The sequence below is a fragment of the Cherax quadricarinatus genome, chromosome 42, assembly GCF_038502225.1.
Source record: "Cherax quadricarinatus isolate ZL_2023a chromosome 42, ASM3850222v1, whole genome shotgun sequence".
Classification (NCBI taxonomy): Eukaryota; Metazoa; Arthropoda; class Malacostraca; order Decapoda; family Parastacidae; genus Cherax; species Cherax quadricarinatus.
The window spans coordinates 19,820,548-19,839,544 of NC_091333.1; the positions used below are offsets into that span (position 1 = coordinate 19,820,548).

The 18,997-nt window shown below is 48.5% G+C and overlaps 1 protein-coding gene across 1 annotated transcript in view; it reads right to left on the minus strand.

The window, feature by feature from the left end:
* Positions 1-18,793, minus strand: part of LOC128695541 (cyclin-dependent kinase 12) — a 495,961-nt gene extending 477,168 nt beyond the window's left edge. Inside the window, exon 1 of the mRNA XM_070093396.1 lies at positions 18,709-18,793. The gene's annotated coding sequence lies outside the window, so the exon portion shown is untranslated. The remainder of the gene's footprint in view (positions 1-18,708) is intronic.
* Positions 18,794-18,997: the final 204 nt, after the last annotated feature.

The following is an 18,997-nucleotide window of genomic DNA, read 5'->3' on the forward strand; positions in this document are numbered from 1 at the left end:
TAGAAGATTTGTACACTAATTTTCTTGAGGGAGTTCACCAATATCTCATTGGCCATTTGCAAACAACATTCTTGGAGACTGCTGCACTAGCGAATTACTATGAGATTTCCCAGCGGCTGGTGCAACCTGAAAATATCCAGGAGGTAATCAAGCCAGTAGCAAGACATGAACCTACAAAGTCCTCTGGTAGGTGGGGTACCCAGCCCTATCCTTCCCGTGCAATAGGTAAACCCATGATAAGACACCAAGTACAACTGATCCCGTCCTGTAGATCAGATAGGTGATTGGGAAAAATTAAATGTTCATACTGTTCGAAGCTGTGACATTTCAAATCACAATGCTTTAAACGTGATAGGGACCAGAGAAGGAGTCCATCCTATGGATTGCCCACACAAATCATATCCTCTACAACTCATCTAGGACAGCCTAAACCAGTAGTGGATGCTCAGTCCCAAGGAAAAGGAACGGGTCCTCCTAGCAGAGCATGGGTATCATCGGCAGACTAGTTGCCGACTTTGAGTCCTTACATTTCCAAAAGCAAAGTAGGAATTACCAATAGCCATTTGTTTCTAGTAAACTCCTTTAGGGATATGGGATCCTACTTAACTCTGTTAAAATAGAGAAGGACTGTTATCATTCCCCACCGAATCATACAAGGGTTTCGATGCTCTGTTGGAAGCTTATGGTGGCTCCACTACATGAGTACCCCTATACAAGTTATATGTCAAAACTCCTATTTTTACTGGCTGGACCTCGATTGGAGTGTCTCCCACTAACTTCCCCATAAAAGGCATAAAATAAAGGATAATTGCATCATTGAAGCCCGATGAATGGAACCTACCCTCTTTCTTCTGAGTGTAGTAACCCAGGCAATGACCAAACAATCACGTTCTCCATTGGTATCGGAGGAAGTCATGGATGACATCGACATAGGAGTAGGAACCATATTCAATGAAAGCTTGGGTTTTGAGCCAACGGTCCACCTGGAACCAATACACATTCCAAAGTCGGTGGTTTCTGAAATAGATTTATTCTCGAAGGAAGATTTAGTAAAAGAACTCAAAATAGACCCCTCCTTACATGGCATCTGGACGATTGCTGTGTCAGGGAATGAAGCTCTTAAAGATGACTGCTGCTATTATTGGGAGAAAGATCTACTGAAAAAGAAAAGGGGATCTCCTAAAAACGATCATGTAGAGGTCTTACCTACCCCGCTTAGAAACTTAGCATGTAAATTTGCTCCCGGACAGGCCCCCATTTGTTACATCAAGAGCAATGTCTATAGGCCTGTTTTGGTCCCTTTCTGTAACAAGATGTTGAATCAAGCTCTGGTCTAGTTGCTCAGAACAAATGTCATTTTAATTTGGAGATTATTATTAGGAGACTGATCCGACTAAATAAAATGTGATCTTTATTACAAAATAATTCATATAAAACTTTGGATATGATACAAAATTCTCTCTCTTACAGTGTTATACATAAAAGTACACGTTGTCTGGGACTAAGTAATCTTCTAGAGTGAAGGAATGTATTTAAAGCTGACTGCCTGAATCTGCTCAGAAGAGAGTGTGTGAAGCTACTCTGAGCGAGTGTTGTGAACACACTCAGAGCAGTAGGTTCACAGCACTCATTCAAAGTAGCTTCACACACTCTCTGAGTAGGTTCACAACACTCCCTCAGAGTAGCTTCATACATAACACTAGTCACTGACAGATGATGCAGGAGGCTTTCAGCAACAGGGTTCTAGTGTAGCCAGTCACTGACAGATGCAGGAGGCTTCCAGCAACAGGGCTCTAGTGTAGCCAGTCACTGACAGATGCAGGAGGCTTCCAGCAACAGGGTTCTAGTGTAGCCAGTCACTGACAGTGCAGGAGGCTACCAGCAGCAGTGCACTAGTGTAGCCAGTCACTGACAGTGCAGGAGGCTACCAGCAGCAGTGCACTAGTGTAGCCAGTCACTGACAGTGCAGGAGGCTACCAGCAGCAGTGCACTAGTGTAGCCAGTCACTGACAGTGCAGGAGGATACCAGCAGCAGGGTGCTAGTGTAGCCAGTCACTGACAGTGCAGGAGGCTACCAGCAGCAGGGCTTCAGTGTAGCCAGTCACTGACAGTGCAGGAGGCTACCAGCAGCAGGGCTCTAGTGTACCCAGTCACTGACAGTGAAGGAGGCTACCAGCAGCAGGGCTCTAGTGTACCCAGTCACTGACAGTGCAGGAGGATACCAGCAGCAGGGCTCTAGTGTAGCCAGTCACTGACAGTGCAGGAGGCTACCAGCAGCAGGGCTCTAGTGTAGCCAATCACTGACAGTGCAGGAGGCCACCAGCAGCAGGGCTTCAGTGTAGCCAGTCACTGACAGTGCAGGAGGCTACCAGCAGCAGGGCTCTAGTGTAGCCAATCACTGACAGTGCAGGAGGCCACCAGCAGCAGGGCTTCAGTGTAGCCAGTCACTGACAGTGCAGGAGGCTACCAGCAGCAGGGCTTCAGTGTACCCAGTCACTGACAGTGCAGGAGGCTACCAGCAGCACTGCGCTAGTTTAGCCAGTCACTGACAGTGCAGGAGGCTACCAGTAGCAGGGCGCTAGTGTAGCCAGTCACTGACAGATGCAGGAGGCTACCAGCAGCAGGGCTCTAGTGTAGCCAGTCACTGACAGTGCAGGAGGCTACCAGCAGGGCTCTAGTGTAGCCAGTCATCGACATCGCAGGAGGCTACCAGCAGCAGGGCTCTAGTGTAGCCAGTCACCTACAGTGCAGGGGGCTACCAGCAGCAGGGCTCTAGTGTAGGCAGTCATTGACAGATGCGGGAGGCTACCAGCAGCAGGGCTCTAGTGTAGCCAGTCACTGACAGTGCAGGAGGCTACCAGCAGCAGGGCTCTAGTGTAGCCAGTCACTGCAGGAGCAGGAGGCTACCAGCAGCAGGACTCTAGTGGAGCCAGTCACTGACAGGTGCAGAGGGCTACTAGCAGCAGGAATCTAGTGTAGTCAGTCACCGCAGGAGCAGGAGGCTACCAACAGGGCTCCAGTGTAGCCAGTCACTGACAATGCAGGAGGCTACCAGCAGCAGGGCTCCAGTGTAGCCAGTCATTGACAGGAGCAGGAGGCTACCAACAACAGGGCTCCAGTGTAGCCAGTTACTGACAGTGCAGGAGGCTACCAGCAACAGGGCTCCAGTGTAGCCAGTTACTGACAGTGCAGGAGGCTACCAACAACAGGGCTCCAGTGTAGCCAGTTACTGACAGTGCAGGAGGCTACCAGCAACAGGGCTCCAGTGTAGCCAGTTACTGACAGTGCAGGAGGCTACCAACAACAGGGCTCCAGTGTAGCCAGTTACTGACAGTGCAGGAGGCTACCAGCAACAGGACTCTAGTGTAGTCAGTCAATGACAGGAGCAGGAGGCTACCAGCATCAGGGCTCTGGTGTAGCCAGTCGCTGACAGGTGCAAGACTGAACCAGCAATGCTACAGTCAGTGTAGCAGTCACTGACAGGCTCCTGTTAGTGTAATAATTTACCTTAAATTACATAATATGAGCTTCAAAATTTTTAATTTTTATAAAATGAAACGTGGGAGGTGTGGGCAGACAGACAGCAGATAGTGTATTCCCCTCTCGGTATAGAATAACCAGACAGTAGGAAGGACCAGAACTGTATTCCTTATAACGTAGGCATGAAAGAGCTATCCTAATCTACACCTGGAAGATGCTGGAGGGATTGGTCCCAAAACTGCAGACAGAAATCACTATGTAAGAACAAGAGGTTGTGCAGACTCTGCAAGATACTCTCGATAAAAAGAAATGAAACAACGATTACACAAAACTCAGTAAGTGTAAAGAAACCATGACTCTTCAACACCCCGTCCATGCATAGAGGGGATTACAAACAAACCTCTGTCTTCAAGAGGGGATTCTACAAATTCCTCAAATCCATTTTCGGTACATAGCCTGGACTGCGGGTGGCAGGCACCAAGACCTTGGTCAATCTGAGCAGCAGCCAGGACGTCTGGTCTGGAACCGGTTTACCTACCTGGAGGGTATTCCGGGGATCAACGACACCGCGGCCCAGTCCACGACCAGGCCTCCCGGTGGATCAAGGCCTGATCAACCAGGCTGTTACTGCTGGCCGCACGTATGTCCTTTCGCATGCTATTACATTACTTTTTAACAAGTCACTAGAAACTAACACTTTCCCGACACTACTCAAGACAGCAAGGGTTACACCAATAGATAAAGGTGGTGACCCTACAGACGTAAACAACTATAGGCCAATATCAAACTTACCATTGCTATCCAAAATCTTCGAGAAACTCGTGCACAGGAGACTATATTCATTTATAACGGCACAAAACATACTCAACCCCTGCCAATTTGGATTCAGGAAAAATAAAAACACTAATGATGCAATTCTACAAATACTAGATCTGCTGTACACAACATTGGAAAAGAACGAAAATCCACTAGGAATTTTTATTGACCTAAGAAAAGCTTTTGACACAGTACACCACGGCATCCTACTCCACAAACTTGACCATTATGGTATAAGAGGCCATTCGCTTGCATATTTCAAATCCTACATTACTAATAGGTATAAGTATGTCACCATTAAAGACACAGCATCAACAACACGGCCACTTGATACTGGAGTTCCGTAGGGAAGTGTCCTTGGTCCCCTGCTCTTCCTGATTTACATCAATGATCTTCCAAATGTATCCCAACACCTGAAACCCATTCTCTTTGCTGATGACACGACCTATATTATCTCCCACCCAGTTCTTGCCACCCTCAACACCATTGTGAACGAGGAGCTGATCAAAATATCGACTTGGATGACAGCCAATAAACTTACACTTAACACTGACAAAACCTACTATATTATGTTTGGTAACAGAGCAGGAGATGCACAAATTAACATTAAGATCGACAACACTCTAATTACCAGACATAATGAGGGCAAATTCCTAGGCCTATACCTTGACAACAACCTGAATTTCAGCACCCATATCCAACACATAACAAAAAAAAGTATCCAAAACGGTTGGAATCCTCTCCAAGATACGATACTACGTGCCGCAAAATGCCCTTCTCACACTATACCTTTCACTCATTTATCCATACCTCACCTATGCTATTTGTGCTTGGGGATCAACTGCAGCAACACACCTAAAACCAATAATAACCCAACAAAAAGCTGCAGTAAGAATAATCACTAAATCCCATCCCCGGCAACCCCCCCCCCCACTCTTCATAGATCTAAACTTACTCCCTGTTCAGAACATCCACACTTACTACTGTGCAATCTACATCTACAGGACCTTAAATTCCAATATTAACCTTGACCTAAAACGCTTTCTTGATAGGTGTGACAGGACCCACAGGCATAACGCCAGACACAAACATCTCTATGACATTCCCCGTAAGGGGAATGTCATAGAGATGTCATAGTAGCTGTGATGTATATGGTTAAGAAAACTGATAAAGTGAAGAATGAGACACTGGTCCACGTGTTGCACTTTTCTCAAGATTGGTGGACTTAATATATCAAGTTCAGGCTGAGGGACTGATTACCTCAGCGTTCTCCTCATCTTCCACCGTACTTCTCTGTACTGGACTGAAGAAGCCACTGGCTGGCGACACATTTCCACAATAAAGATTTACAAATGTTGAAAGACTGTCGCATTCTTCAACCTTGTAGCATCTACTGTGAAGTCAATACTGAACTGAGAAGTATCGAGATTGTTTGGTAGAACAACAGAAGGACTGAACAAGCTAGAACTCCCGACTAAACTTCAACTCATCAACGTTGAGGAAAAACTAACATTTAACCACAACAGTTATATTACGGTCACATTACTGAAGCAGAATTCACTCCTTCAGAGGTTCCCTGTTACTTCATAATTACTCACCAGTCATTGACCAATATATTACCTCTGAAACAATGACTACTTGTGAACTGAATACCCAGTTCTGTAACTTGGGTCACTTATCAAGAGACTCCTGAAGAGAGAGTGCATCCACGACGCTTCTAGACAATTAGTGACCATCTTCATTGGTTTAAAAAGACAAGCAAGTAAACACTATGATATATTTATTTGAAAACGTTTGGGTCATGGGACCTTGATCACTACTAAACACAGTATATATAGGTGGAGAGTGTGAGTGACACATAGTGATCTGAAGAATGTCACAGTGGGATGAGGACAGGTAGACAAGTCACGTGACTCCTTTGTTGATAGGCAGGCGGGGCTTTGCCTGGTTGAGTCATGTATGATATTATTTTTGAAGTTTCCAGTATTTCGTCATGCCAACATGGCATTTTCTGTCCCTAACACTTCGCTCTCCGCCTGTATATACTATCATTTTAATCTCGGTGTCAGAAGCGATCAAAATCCCAGGACCATAACATTTCCTTATATGTCCCAGTATTTGCTCACGGATCTTTCTAAACCAATTTGTGGACATCAGTTACCAAGGTTTATACGATATGATCTTCATTAATGTCTGAGAGTAGCTGTAGTTCGATCTGTAAACTCTGCAAGAATATCTCACAAGGAAGAAAAGCCTGATTTAACTAGGACTTAACAAGGACGTCAAAGGTGTATTCCCAAGTGTAGAAAATGGGTTGCGGATCCTGTGTGTTAATTGTCACTAATTGAAGTGGGGAGCGATCATTTTAAAAAAATGAAGCACATTACGTACGACAATGACGCAAGAAAAGGGCTCACTTGCGTCACCTTGATATCGACCAACCCATTAGCGACTTTACTAATAAGGTTTAGCAACAAGATGGTGTGGAAAGTGACTGGTGTTACCGTACTGACTCTTGAGTGTTTCTGCATTAATGTTTTAATTTCGTAAATGCTGTCTTTATGATGTGATTTGTTTCACACGAACGATTTAGTTTACACTTTTATGCAGCTATACGTAAACAAGATATTTATTACCAGGAAGTGTGTGCATTGTGTCACAAGAACAGATACATGTTGAGTGCTGAGTCACTGACTCTCAGTGATGCATTTTTTCTTCCTGAACTTTCATATACGACAACTGGTTTTTAAAACAGATCTTAAGTTTATAATGAAAAGTTCCTAAAACGCCAGTGGGCCCCCTCGGGCCTCCATTCCTCGTGGGCCCCCACCACCCTACATGTGGCACTGGCAGGGAAATATGCCCTGACGAAATCATATATAACCATTCACAAGAAAAAGTACTTATTTAAGTTTGTTCTCCACAACTAAGACAATAAAGATGCCACCGACACACTAGTTACCATAGTTACATCCCAGTACCTCCTTTACGTACTTTTTTATTACAAACATAACTAAGCGCTAAACCCACTAGAGTGCCTTCACTTCACTTTTATTAAAATTATTATTATTCAGACACGCTGATGATACATGAAGATTTCTATATTATTATTATTATTATTATTATTATTAATTATGGGAAAGCAGTAGACCCGTAAGGATAGGGTATTCAGGTTTTGCCCAAGGAAAGGGAACTTAAAGGGAGGTAAACTCCGGCTTAATCACAGCACTCGAGTCTAGAGTTTACCGCAGAAGTCTGCGACTCTAGTGTGAGAAGCTGTGTGCTACCTTCACCCTTCTTGCACCCTACCCTCCCTATCTCCCTCACTCACATACAGAGTCTTCAAATAGACGGCGTAGAAAGAGGACGTCGACGATTCCACTTCGGGCATTAAGACCCAAGTTATTTTTTGGGTTATCCTGAGTTCTAATTTGATCAGAGCTGAGAGGAAAAACTTACTGTCACTTCGAGCCTCATCCCTTTAAGATGGTAAGGCGGTGACTAGCTTGCTAGTTTCCCCATCTGCACCCCACCACCTCATCCTACCCCATCCTAACCCCACAATTCCCCAACAATTACACTGGCCTAACCACGTACACGCTACTTACACTGTCTTTCTACCTTTCCTGTCTTTTTTCTCGGCAACTTCGCCCCTGGCGATTTAAAACATGGCAAGGTGACTGTCCAGCAGCCGGTGTGGTATTTAAACTCTGATCGATCATTACCTTGGGTTCTGTCCCCCTCACTCCTCGAGGGTAGGCTGTCTTAGGGGCGCCGTCCCCCTTACTCCTCGAGGGTAGGCTGTCTTAGTGGCTGACCTTCATAAGTCAGCTGAAATAGGATGTTTAGGAATGACACATAGGAAAGTTTTTCTTTTTACAGCAAATCTTATGTGTCAGCTGTACCTTACTGGGCATCATGCCGAAAATAAGAGTAAGAATTTGTGGCACTGACAACCAGAAGTCAAAAAAGGAAATGCTTCATTGTATTTGTACTAATTCCACTGTTGCACCAGTGGATGTATTCCAAACTCACTCTGGTGCAGTACTTCTACTCTCCTCTAAGGAGGAGCTGCTCCAATTACTCAAGAATGATGTTCTTGAGTAACTGAGTAACTAAATAATCTGGCCATCCTCTGGGTAACCTAAAGGAAAAACAACTATTTAATATAATGACAGCAAGAAATCTCATTTCAAGGCTTATTCTTTACGACCTCATCCGGGGACACCTGACATATTCTTAACCAACAGAGATTATGACCTACACCACTGCAGTCTCTCCCCTGGTGGAAACTTAGGATCAGACCACATCCCTGTTATAATAACACTATAGACATCGCCATTCAGAATACCCACTCCTCTAAAACTCAACCTAAAAACCCTAGGATTTCATCCCCTTAGGAACTACCTATGCAATGACCTCTCTGTTTCGCTTGAGAACCAGCCTTCAACTACAATTGACGAGGCAGTCATCTCCTTCCACGAAAGAATCATAGAGGCCACTCGTGCAAGTTGCAAATTAAATACATCAAAGATCTATCAGCTATATAAACCAACCAGAGAAATTAGGGACTGTATGAAAAATTATGAAGTAGAGTGTAGAAGGCAGCATCAAAGAGACAACCAACAAGGGATCTACTGGAGAGGCTAAGAGATTTAATTAACCTAATCACACAACACAAAAGTGAAATATGGAAATATCTTGTTCTTCAAGGTAATCAATACAAACATCAACCTGAAAAGTTCTGCAGCAAGATCCGCCGGCTTCTAGAGGCAAGGCATAAGCCTACCCAAGTTCTGGAGCAAGATCCGCCGGCTTCTAGAGGCAAAACATAATGAGCCTACCCATCATCTTACACATTCCTTCACCCACGATGATGATGAGGAAGTTGATGTCAATCTTGATGACCCACAAGACCAAGCCAGTCTGATGGGTGAAGTGTGGGAGAAACTTCTCTCACACAGTAATAGTAGAAGATTTAATAATAACCATTACCAGTGGGTCAACAAATAGAGAGACGAAAACCGAGATGACCTACAACCATTACCATTAATTGATACATGTACTCTTATATACAACTTCTTATCTTATTTATATACAACTCCTTCTACTATAGACTGATACACCCTTGAAGTCATTCTGTTTCGCTCCATTCTCTCTATATGTTGAGGTGGTTCGGACATGTAGAGAGAATGGAACGAAACAGAATGACTTCAAGAGTGTATCAGTCTGTAGTGGAAGGAAGGTGGGGTAGGGGTCGGCCTAGGAAAGGTCGGAGGGAGGGGGTAAAGGAGGTTTTGTGTGCGAGGGGCTTGGACTTCCAGCAGGCATGCGCGGGCGTGTTTGATAGGAGTGAATGGAGACAAATGGTTTTTAATACTTGACGTGCTGTTGGAGTGTGAGCAAAGTAACATTTATGAAGGGGTTCAGGGAAACCGGCAGGCCGGACTTGAGTCCTGGAGATGGGAAGTACAGTGCCTGCACTCTGAAGGAGGGGTGTTAATGTTGCAGTTTAAAAACTGTAATGTAAAGCACCCTTCTGGCAAGACAGTGATGGAGTGAATGATGGTGAAAGTTTTTCTTTTTCGGGCCACCCTGCCTTGGTGGGAATCGGCCAGTGTGTTAATATAAAAAAAATTCTTATCAAAAAGAAAAATCATCCTTACCTTTAACGGAAAGTCGGTAGAGCCTTTCACACCGACAGCTGGAGTACCACAAGGCTCGTGCCTTAGCCCGATACTATTCAACATTTATGTAAATGATCTCCCTCAACCTGAGTACAATGATACTATCATCACCCAATGTAGTATCATCCACCCACGTAACGGGAAAATATAAGTATGAGAGGGTAATAGAAAAAAATGAATACTGAACTACGAAGAACAGCAAACTGGGAGAAGAAATGGAGAATTATGACCAACCCAGACAAAGTCCTTATCAGGAACATCGAATGTTTTGCAACAACCATAGAAGACAAGGGGGGTATCTCCATCAGAGGTACACCTATTGCCATTAGAAACCCCAACAAGATCCTGGGATATGAGATAGACAGATTACTCCACCCCACATCTCACATCACTAAAAAGATAACATTAGCGAAAGCCCACCTCAGCAATCTATACAGGTTTAAGAAAGCCCCTTCACACATCAAAAAACACCTGTACAAGGTGATGATAAGACCTATGCCAGAATATCCCTGTGTACCCATGTTATTAACAACTAACACCAACATGCTACAGTTACAACGAGTCCAGAATAGAGCACTCGCTTCATCATGCACCAGGAGGAGAGATAGAATCAGAATGGATGATCTACACATCCAATAGGACATAGATGTAATGAATGTCAGGCTTGATAAACTAAAGAAGAGAAAACTATACCACATGCAAGAACTCTATATACTAGAGAAAATCCTCCCCAACTTGAAAGTACCGCTGACTACATCATCAACACACCTCCCCACAGAACCCACAGAAAGACCCTCCAACAGAGAGTGCCAGGATTCATCCACAAGGATAATTTCCAGAGACCAGAGATCCTGAGCGACCTCCCTTTTTCTGTCCAGTAAGCATAACAACACCCTAGTTTAGGGTGACTTCCTTCATAACTTATCAACTATTATATCTAACCATGTAACACTGACAAACCTACTGTAACAGCACACCACCTCCGAAGCTGAGCTGACCAGTATCTCCAAATACCAATCGATGTACATCAATCGCTTTGTTATCGTCATTTCCAGCCTGCAAACTGCAGTTGCAAAAAAGGGCAATTGCAAATAGTTTATCCCTTGCCAACTCAGAGTCATGCAATTATACATTTGTTATAATTGTGTAAGACTGATGGAAAAGTGTTATACCCCATTAACTGAAATTGATTACATTAATAACACTACACATACATGTATTAAGAGGCACCAAAGTTGCTAGGCCATTTACCTTTATTATCCCACCTGACTTTCCTCAACCCACCATTTTCTATATTTAAATCAATACCCATCTTGTTTCCTTCCCCATCTTACCAAAGTTCTGGAGACACAAGTTCAAGATCCTTCACTGCCAGTACTAATAACCTTCCTTCTCTCCTCCCTCACTCCCTGTACTACCACCCTTCCTTCTCTCCTCCCTCACTCCCTGTACTACCACCCTTCCTTCTCTCCTCCCTCACTCCCTGTACTACAACCTTTCCATCCCGCCCTGCTTTCTACATCCTTACCCATCTAGCATCCTTCCCTCACCCACCTAGCATCCTTCCCTCACCCACCTAGCATCCTTCCCTCACCCACCTAGCATCCTTCCCTCACCCAGCTAGCATCCTTCCCTCACCCACCTAGCATCCTTCCCTCACCTAGCATTCTTCCGGCACCCACCTAGCATCCTTCCCTCACCCACCTAGCATCCTTCCTTCACCCACCTAGCATCCTTCCTTCATCCACCTAGCATCCTTCCTTCACCCACCTAGCATTCTTCCGGCACCCACCTAGCATCCTTACTTCACTCACCTAGCATCCTTCCGTCACCCACCTAGCATCCTTCCGTCACCCACCTAGCATCCTTCCCTCACCCACCTAGGATCCTTCCGTCACCCACCTAGCATCCTCCCTTCACCCACCTAGCATCCTTCCGCCACCCACCTAGCATCCTTCCTTCATTCACCTAGCATCCTTCCGTCACCCACCTTGCATCCTTCCCTCACCCACCTAGCATCCTTCCCTCACCCACCTAGCGTACTTTCCTCACCCACCTAGCATTCTTCCCTCACCCACCTAGCATCCTTCCGTCAACCACGTAGCATCCTTCCCTCACCCACCTAGCATCCTTCCCTCACCCACCTAGCATCCTTCCCTCACCCACCTAGCATCCTTTCCCCACCCATCTAGCATCCTTCCCTCACCCACTTAGCATCCTTCCCTCACCCACTTAGCATTCTTCCCTCACCCACCTAGCATCCTTCCGTCACACTCACGTAGCATCCTTCCTTCATTCACCTAGCATCCTTCCGTCACCCACCTTGCATCCTTCCCTCACCCACCTAGCATCCTTCCCTCACCCACCTAGCGTACTTTCCTCACCCACTTAACATCCTTCCCTCACCCACCTAGCATCCTTCCCTCACGCACCTAGCATCCTTCCCTCACCCACCTAGTGTACTTTCCTCACCCACCTAGCATTCTTCCCTCACCCACCTAGCATCCTTCCGTCAACCACGTAGCATCCTTCCCTCACCCACCTAGCATCCTTCCGTCACCCACCTCTCATCCTTCCGTCATCCACCTAGCATCCTTCCCTCACCCACCTAGCATCCTTCACCCACCTAGCATTCTTCCGGCATACACCTAGCATCCTTCCCTCACCCACCTAGCATCCTTCCTTCACCCACCTAGCATCCTTCCTTCATCCGCCTAGTATCCTTCCTTCACCCACCTAGCATTCTTCCGGCACCCACCTAGCATCCTTACTTCACTCACCTAGCATCCTCCCGTCACCCACCTAGCATCCTTCCGTCAACCACGTAGCATCCTTCCCTCACCCACCTACAATCCTTCCGTCACCCACCTCTCATCCTTCCGTCATCCACCTAGCATCCTTCCCTCACCCACCTAGCATCCTTCACCCACCTAGCATTCTTCCGGCATACACCTAGCATCCTTCCCTCACCCACCTAGCATCCTTCCTTCACCCACCTAGCATCCTTCCTTCATCCACCTAGCATCCTTCCTTCACCCACCTACCATTCTTCCGGCACCCACCTAGCATCCTTACTTCACTCACCTAGCATCCTTCCGTCACCCACCTAGCATCCTTCCGTCACCCACCTAGCATCCTTCCCTCACCCACCTAGCATCCTTCCGTCACCCACCTAGCATCCTCCCTTCATCCACCTAGCATCCTTCCGCCACCCACCTAGCGTACTTTCCTCACCCACCTAGCATTCTTCAGTCACCCACCTAGCATCCTTCCGTCAACCACGTAGCATCCTTCCGTCACCCACCTTGCATCCTTCCGTCACCCACCTAGCATCCTACCGTCACCCACCTAGCATCCTACCGTCACCCACCTAGCATCCTTCCTTCACCCACCTAGCATTCTTCCGGCACCCACCTAGCATCCTTCCCTCACCCACCTAGCATCCTTCCTTCACCCACCTAGCATCCTTCCTTTATCCACCTAGCATCCTTCCTCCACCCACCTAGCATTCTTGCGGCACCCACCTAGCGTCCTTACTTCATTCACCTAGCATCCTTCCGTCACCCACCTAGCATCCTTCAGTCACCCACCTAGCATCCTTCCCTCACCCACCTAGCATCCTTCCCTCACCCACCTAACATCCTCCCTTCACCCATCTAGCATCCTTCCGTCACCCACCTAGCATCCTTCCTTCACTCACCTAGCATCCTTCCCTCACCCACCTAGCATCCTTCCCTCACCCACCTAGCATCCTTCCCTCACCCACCTAGCATCCTTCCCTCACCCACCTAGCATCTTTCCCTCACCCACCTAGCATCTTTCCCTCACCCACCTAGCATCCTTCCCTCACCCAGTAGTTTCCTTCCCTCACCCACCTAGCATCCTTCCCTTACCCACCTAGCATCCTTCCTTCACTCACCTAGCATCCTTCCCTCACTCACCTAACATTCTTCCCTCACCCACCTAGTATCCTTCCCACACTCACCTAGCAACCTTCCCGCACCAACCTAGCATATTTCCCTCACCCACCTAACATCCTTCCCTCACCCACCTAGCATCCTTCCCTCACCCACCTAGCATCCTTCCCTCACCCACCTAGCATCCTTCACTCACCCAACTAGCATCCTTCCCTAACCCACCTAGCATCCTTCTCTCATCCACTTAGCATCCTTCCCTCACCCACCTAGCATCCTTCCCTCACCCACCTAGCAACCTTCCCTCACCTACTTAGCATCCTTCCCTCACCCAACTAGCATCCTTCCCTCACCCACCTAACATCCTTCCCTCACATACCTAGCATCCTTCCCTCACCCACCTAGCATCCTTCCCACACCCACCTAGCATCCTTCTCTCACCCACCTAGCATCCTTCCCTCACCCACCTAACATCCTTCCCTCACATACCTAGCATCCTTCCCTCACTCACTTAGCATCCTTACCACACCCACCTAGCATCCTTCTCTCACCCACCTAGCATCCTTCCCTCACCCACCTAGCATCCTTCCCTCACCCACCTAACATCCTTCCCTCACTCACCTAGCATCCTTCCCTCACCCACCTCTAGCATCCATCCCTCACCCACCTAACATCCTTCCCTCACATACCTAGCATCCTTCCCTCACCCACTTAGCATCCTTCCCACACCCACCTAGCATCCTTCTTTCACCCACCTAGCATCCTTCCCTCGCCCTCCTAGCAACCTTCCCTCACCTACTTAGCATCCTTCCCTCACTCACCTAGCATCCTTCCCTAACCCACCTAACATCCTTCCCTCACTCACCTAGCATCCTTCCCTCACCCACCTAGCATCCTTCCCTCACCCACCTAACACCCTTCCCTCACATACCTAGCATCCTTCCCTCACCCACTTAGCATCCTTCCCACACCCACCTAGCATCCTTCCTTCACCCACCTAGCATCCTTCCTTCACCCACCTAGCATTCTTCCGGCACCCACCTAGCATCCTTACTTCACTCACATAGCATCATTCCGTCAACCACCTAGCATCCTTCCGTCACCCACCTAGCATCCTTCCCTCACCCACCTAGCATCCTTCCGACACACACCTAGCATCCTTCCTTCACCCACCTAGCATCCTTCCTTCACTCACCTAGCATCCTTCCCTCACCCACCTAGCATCCTTCCCTCACCCACCTAGCATCCTTCCTTCACCCACCTAGCATTTTTCCCTCACCCACCTAGCATCCTTCCCTCACTCACCTAGCATCCTTCTTTCACCCACCTAGTATCGTTACCTCACCCACCTAGCATCCTTCCCTCACCCACCTTGCATCGTTCCCTCACCCACCTAACATCCTTCCCTCACCCACCTAGCATCCTTCCCTCACCCACTTATCATGCTTCCCTCACCCACGTAGCATCTTTCCCTCACCCACCTAGCATCCTTCCCTCACCCACTAGTATCCTTCCCTCACCCACCTAGCATCCTTCCCTCACCCACCTAGCATCTTTCCCACACCCACCTAGCATCTTTCCATCACCCAACTAGCATCCTTCCCTCACCCACTAGTATCCTTCCCTCACCCACCTAGCATCCTTCACTCACCCACCTAGCATCCTTCCCTCACCCACCTAACATTCTTCCCTCACCCACCTAGTATCCTTCCCACACCCACCTAGCAACCTTCCCTCACCAACCTAGCATATTTCCCTCACCCACCTAACATCCTTCCCTCACCCACCTAGCATCCTTCCCTCACCCACCTAGCATCCTTCCCTCACCCACCTAGCATCCTTCCCTCACCCACCTAACATCCTTCACTCACCCAACTAACATCCTTCCCTCACCCACCTAGCATCCTTCCTTCACCCACCTAGCATTTTTCCCTCACCCACCTAGCATCCTTCCCTCACTCACCTAGCATCCTTCTTTCACCCACCTAGTATCGTTCCCTCACCCACCTAACATCCTTCCCTCACCCACCTAGCATCCTTCCCTCACCCACTTATCATGCTTCCCTCATCCACCTAGCATCTTTCCCTCACCCACCTAGCATCCTTCCCTCACCCACTAGTATCCTTCCCTCACCCACCTAGCATCCTTCCCTCACCAACCTAGCATCTTTCCCACACCCACCTAGCATCTTTCCCTCACCCACCTAGCATCCTTCCCTCACCCACTAGTATCCTTCCCTCACCCACCTAGCATCCTTCCCTCACCCACCTAGCATCCTTCCCTCACCCACCTAACATTCTTCCCTCACCCACCTAGTATCCTTCCCACACCCACCTAGCAACCTTCCCTCACCCACCTAGCATCCTTCCCTCACCCAACTAGCATCCTTCCCTCACCCACCTAACATTCTTCCCTCACCCACCTAGTATCCTTCCGACACCCACCTAGCATCCTTCCCACACCCACCTAGCATCCTTCCCTCACCCACCTATCATTCTTCCCTCACCCACCTAGTATCCTTCCCTCACCCACCTAGCATCCTTCCCTCACCCACCTAGCATCCTTCCCTCACCCACCTAACATTCTTCCCTCACCCACCTAGTATCCTTCCCACACCCACCTAGCAACCTTCCCTCACCAACCTAGCATATTTCCCTCACCCACCTAACATCCTTCCCTCACCCACCTAGCATCCTTCTCTCACCCACCTAGCGTCCTTCCCTCACCCACCTAGCATCCTTCCCTCACCCACCTAACATCCTTCACTCACCCAACTAACATCCTTCCCTAACCCACCTAGCATCCTTCTCTCACCCACTTAGCATCCTTCCCTCACCCTCCTAGCAACCTTCCCTCACCTACTTAGCATCCTTCCCTCACCCACCTCGCATCCTTCCCTCACCCACCTAACATCCTTCCCTCACTCACCTAGCATCCTTCCCTCATCCACCTAGCATCCTTCCCTCACTCACCTAACATCCTTCTCTCACATACCTAGCATCCTTCCCTCACCCACTTAGCATCCTTCCCACACCCACCTAGCATCCTTCCCTCACCCACCTAGCATCCTTCCCTCACCCACCTAGCATCCTTCCCTCACCCACCTAACATCCTTCACTCACCCAACTAACATCCTTCCCTAACCCACCTAGCATCCTTCTCTCACCCACTTAGCATCCTTCCCTCACCCTCCTAGCAACCTTCCCTCACCTACTTAGCATCCTTCCCTCACCCACCTCGCATCCTTCCCTCACCCACCTAACATCCTTCCCTCACTCACCTAGCATCCTTCCCTCATCCACCTAGCATCCTTCCCTCACTCACCTAACATCCTTCTCCACATACCTAGCATCCTTCCCTCACCCACCTTGCCTTCTTCCCACACCCACCTAGCATCCTTCCCTCACCCACCTAGCATCCTTCCCTCACCCACCTAACATCCTTCCTTCACCCACCTAACATTTTTCCCTCACCCACCCAGCATCGGTCCCCTCATCCACCTAGCATCCTTCCCTCATCCACCTAGCATCCTTCCCTCACCCAACTAGCATCCTTCCCTCACATACCTAGCCTCCTTCCCTCACCCACCTAGCATCCTTCCCTCACCCTCCTAGCATCCTTCCCTCACCCACCTAGCATCCTTCACTCTCCCACCTAGCATCCTTACCTCACCCACGTAGCATCTTTTTCTCACCCACCTTGCATCCTTTCCTCACCCATCTAGCATCCTTACCTCAGCCACCTAGCATCCTTCCCTCACCCACCTAGTATCCTTCTCTCACCCACCTAACATCCTTTCCTCACCCACCTAGCATCCTTCCTTCACCCACCTAGCATTCTTCCGCCACCCACCTAGCATCCTTCCGTCACTCATTTAGCATTCTTCCGTCCCCCACCTAGCATCCTTCTACTTAAACTGAAGGTCAGGGGTTACGAGTGCTGGAACACTGAGCTCCAGTGCTGAAGGTCAGGGGTTACGAGTGCTGGAACACTGAGCTCCAGTGCTGAAGGTCAGGGGTTACGAGTGCTGGAACACTGAGCTCCAGTGCTGAAGGTCAGGGGTTACGAGTGCTGGAACACTGAGCTCCAGTGCTGAAGGTCAGGGGTTACGAGTGCTGGAACACTGAGCTCCAGTGCTGAAGGTCAGGGGTTACGAGTGCTGGAACACTGAGCTCCAGTGCTGAAGGTCAAGGGTAACGAGTGCTGTAACACTGAACTCCAGTGCTGAAGGTCAGGGGTAACGAGTATTGGAGCACTGAGCTCCAGTACTGAAGGTCAGGGGTTACAAGTGCTGGAACACTGAGCTCCAGTGCTGAAGGTCAGGGGTTATGAGTACTGGAACACTTAGCTCCAGTGCTGAAGCTCAGGAGTGACAAGTGCTCGAACACTGAGCTCCACTGCTGAAGGTCATGGGTTATGAGTACTGCAACACTGAGCTCCAGTACTGAAGGTCAGGGATCGCAAGTGCTGGAACACTGAGCTAAAGTGCTGAAGGTCAACGGTTAGAGTACTGGAACACTTAGCTCCAGTACTGAAGGTCAGGGGTTACGAGTGTTGGAACACTGAGCTCCAGCACCGAAGGTCAGGGGTTAGAAGTGCTGTAACTGCACCTCCAGCTCCATAGGTCGGGTTTACGAAGTTACAACCTCCTGTGGAGGTCAGGCTGGGTCGGCTTAGGTCACCAATTGCGGAGAAAAATTTACAGTTCCTACAAGAAGCGTCTCTCAAGAACGCAGCATAACAACATAACAGGAGCACAAGTGGAGTGATAACAAGTGGAGGAGAGTTACAAGAGTGGAGTAACACGTACTGCTTACAAAGGAGGACAGGAGGGAGGGTGGGTAGTGACTGCTAGTCCACGGCTGGCTGGCCCGCAGCTGCCTCCGCCACCACTACAGATGTGCAACTGAGCCAACATCAGGCACTCGGCTAGCAACGACACGGGCAACACCAGAGGCACTCACACCACCAGCCAGGGAGAGGCACTCACATCACCAGCCAGAGAGAGGCACTCACACCACCAGCCAGGGAGAAGAACTCACACCACCAGCCAGGGAAAGGCAATCACACTACCTGCAAGGGAGAGACGCTCACACCAC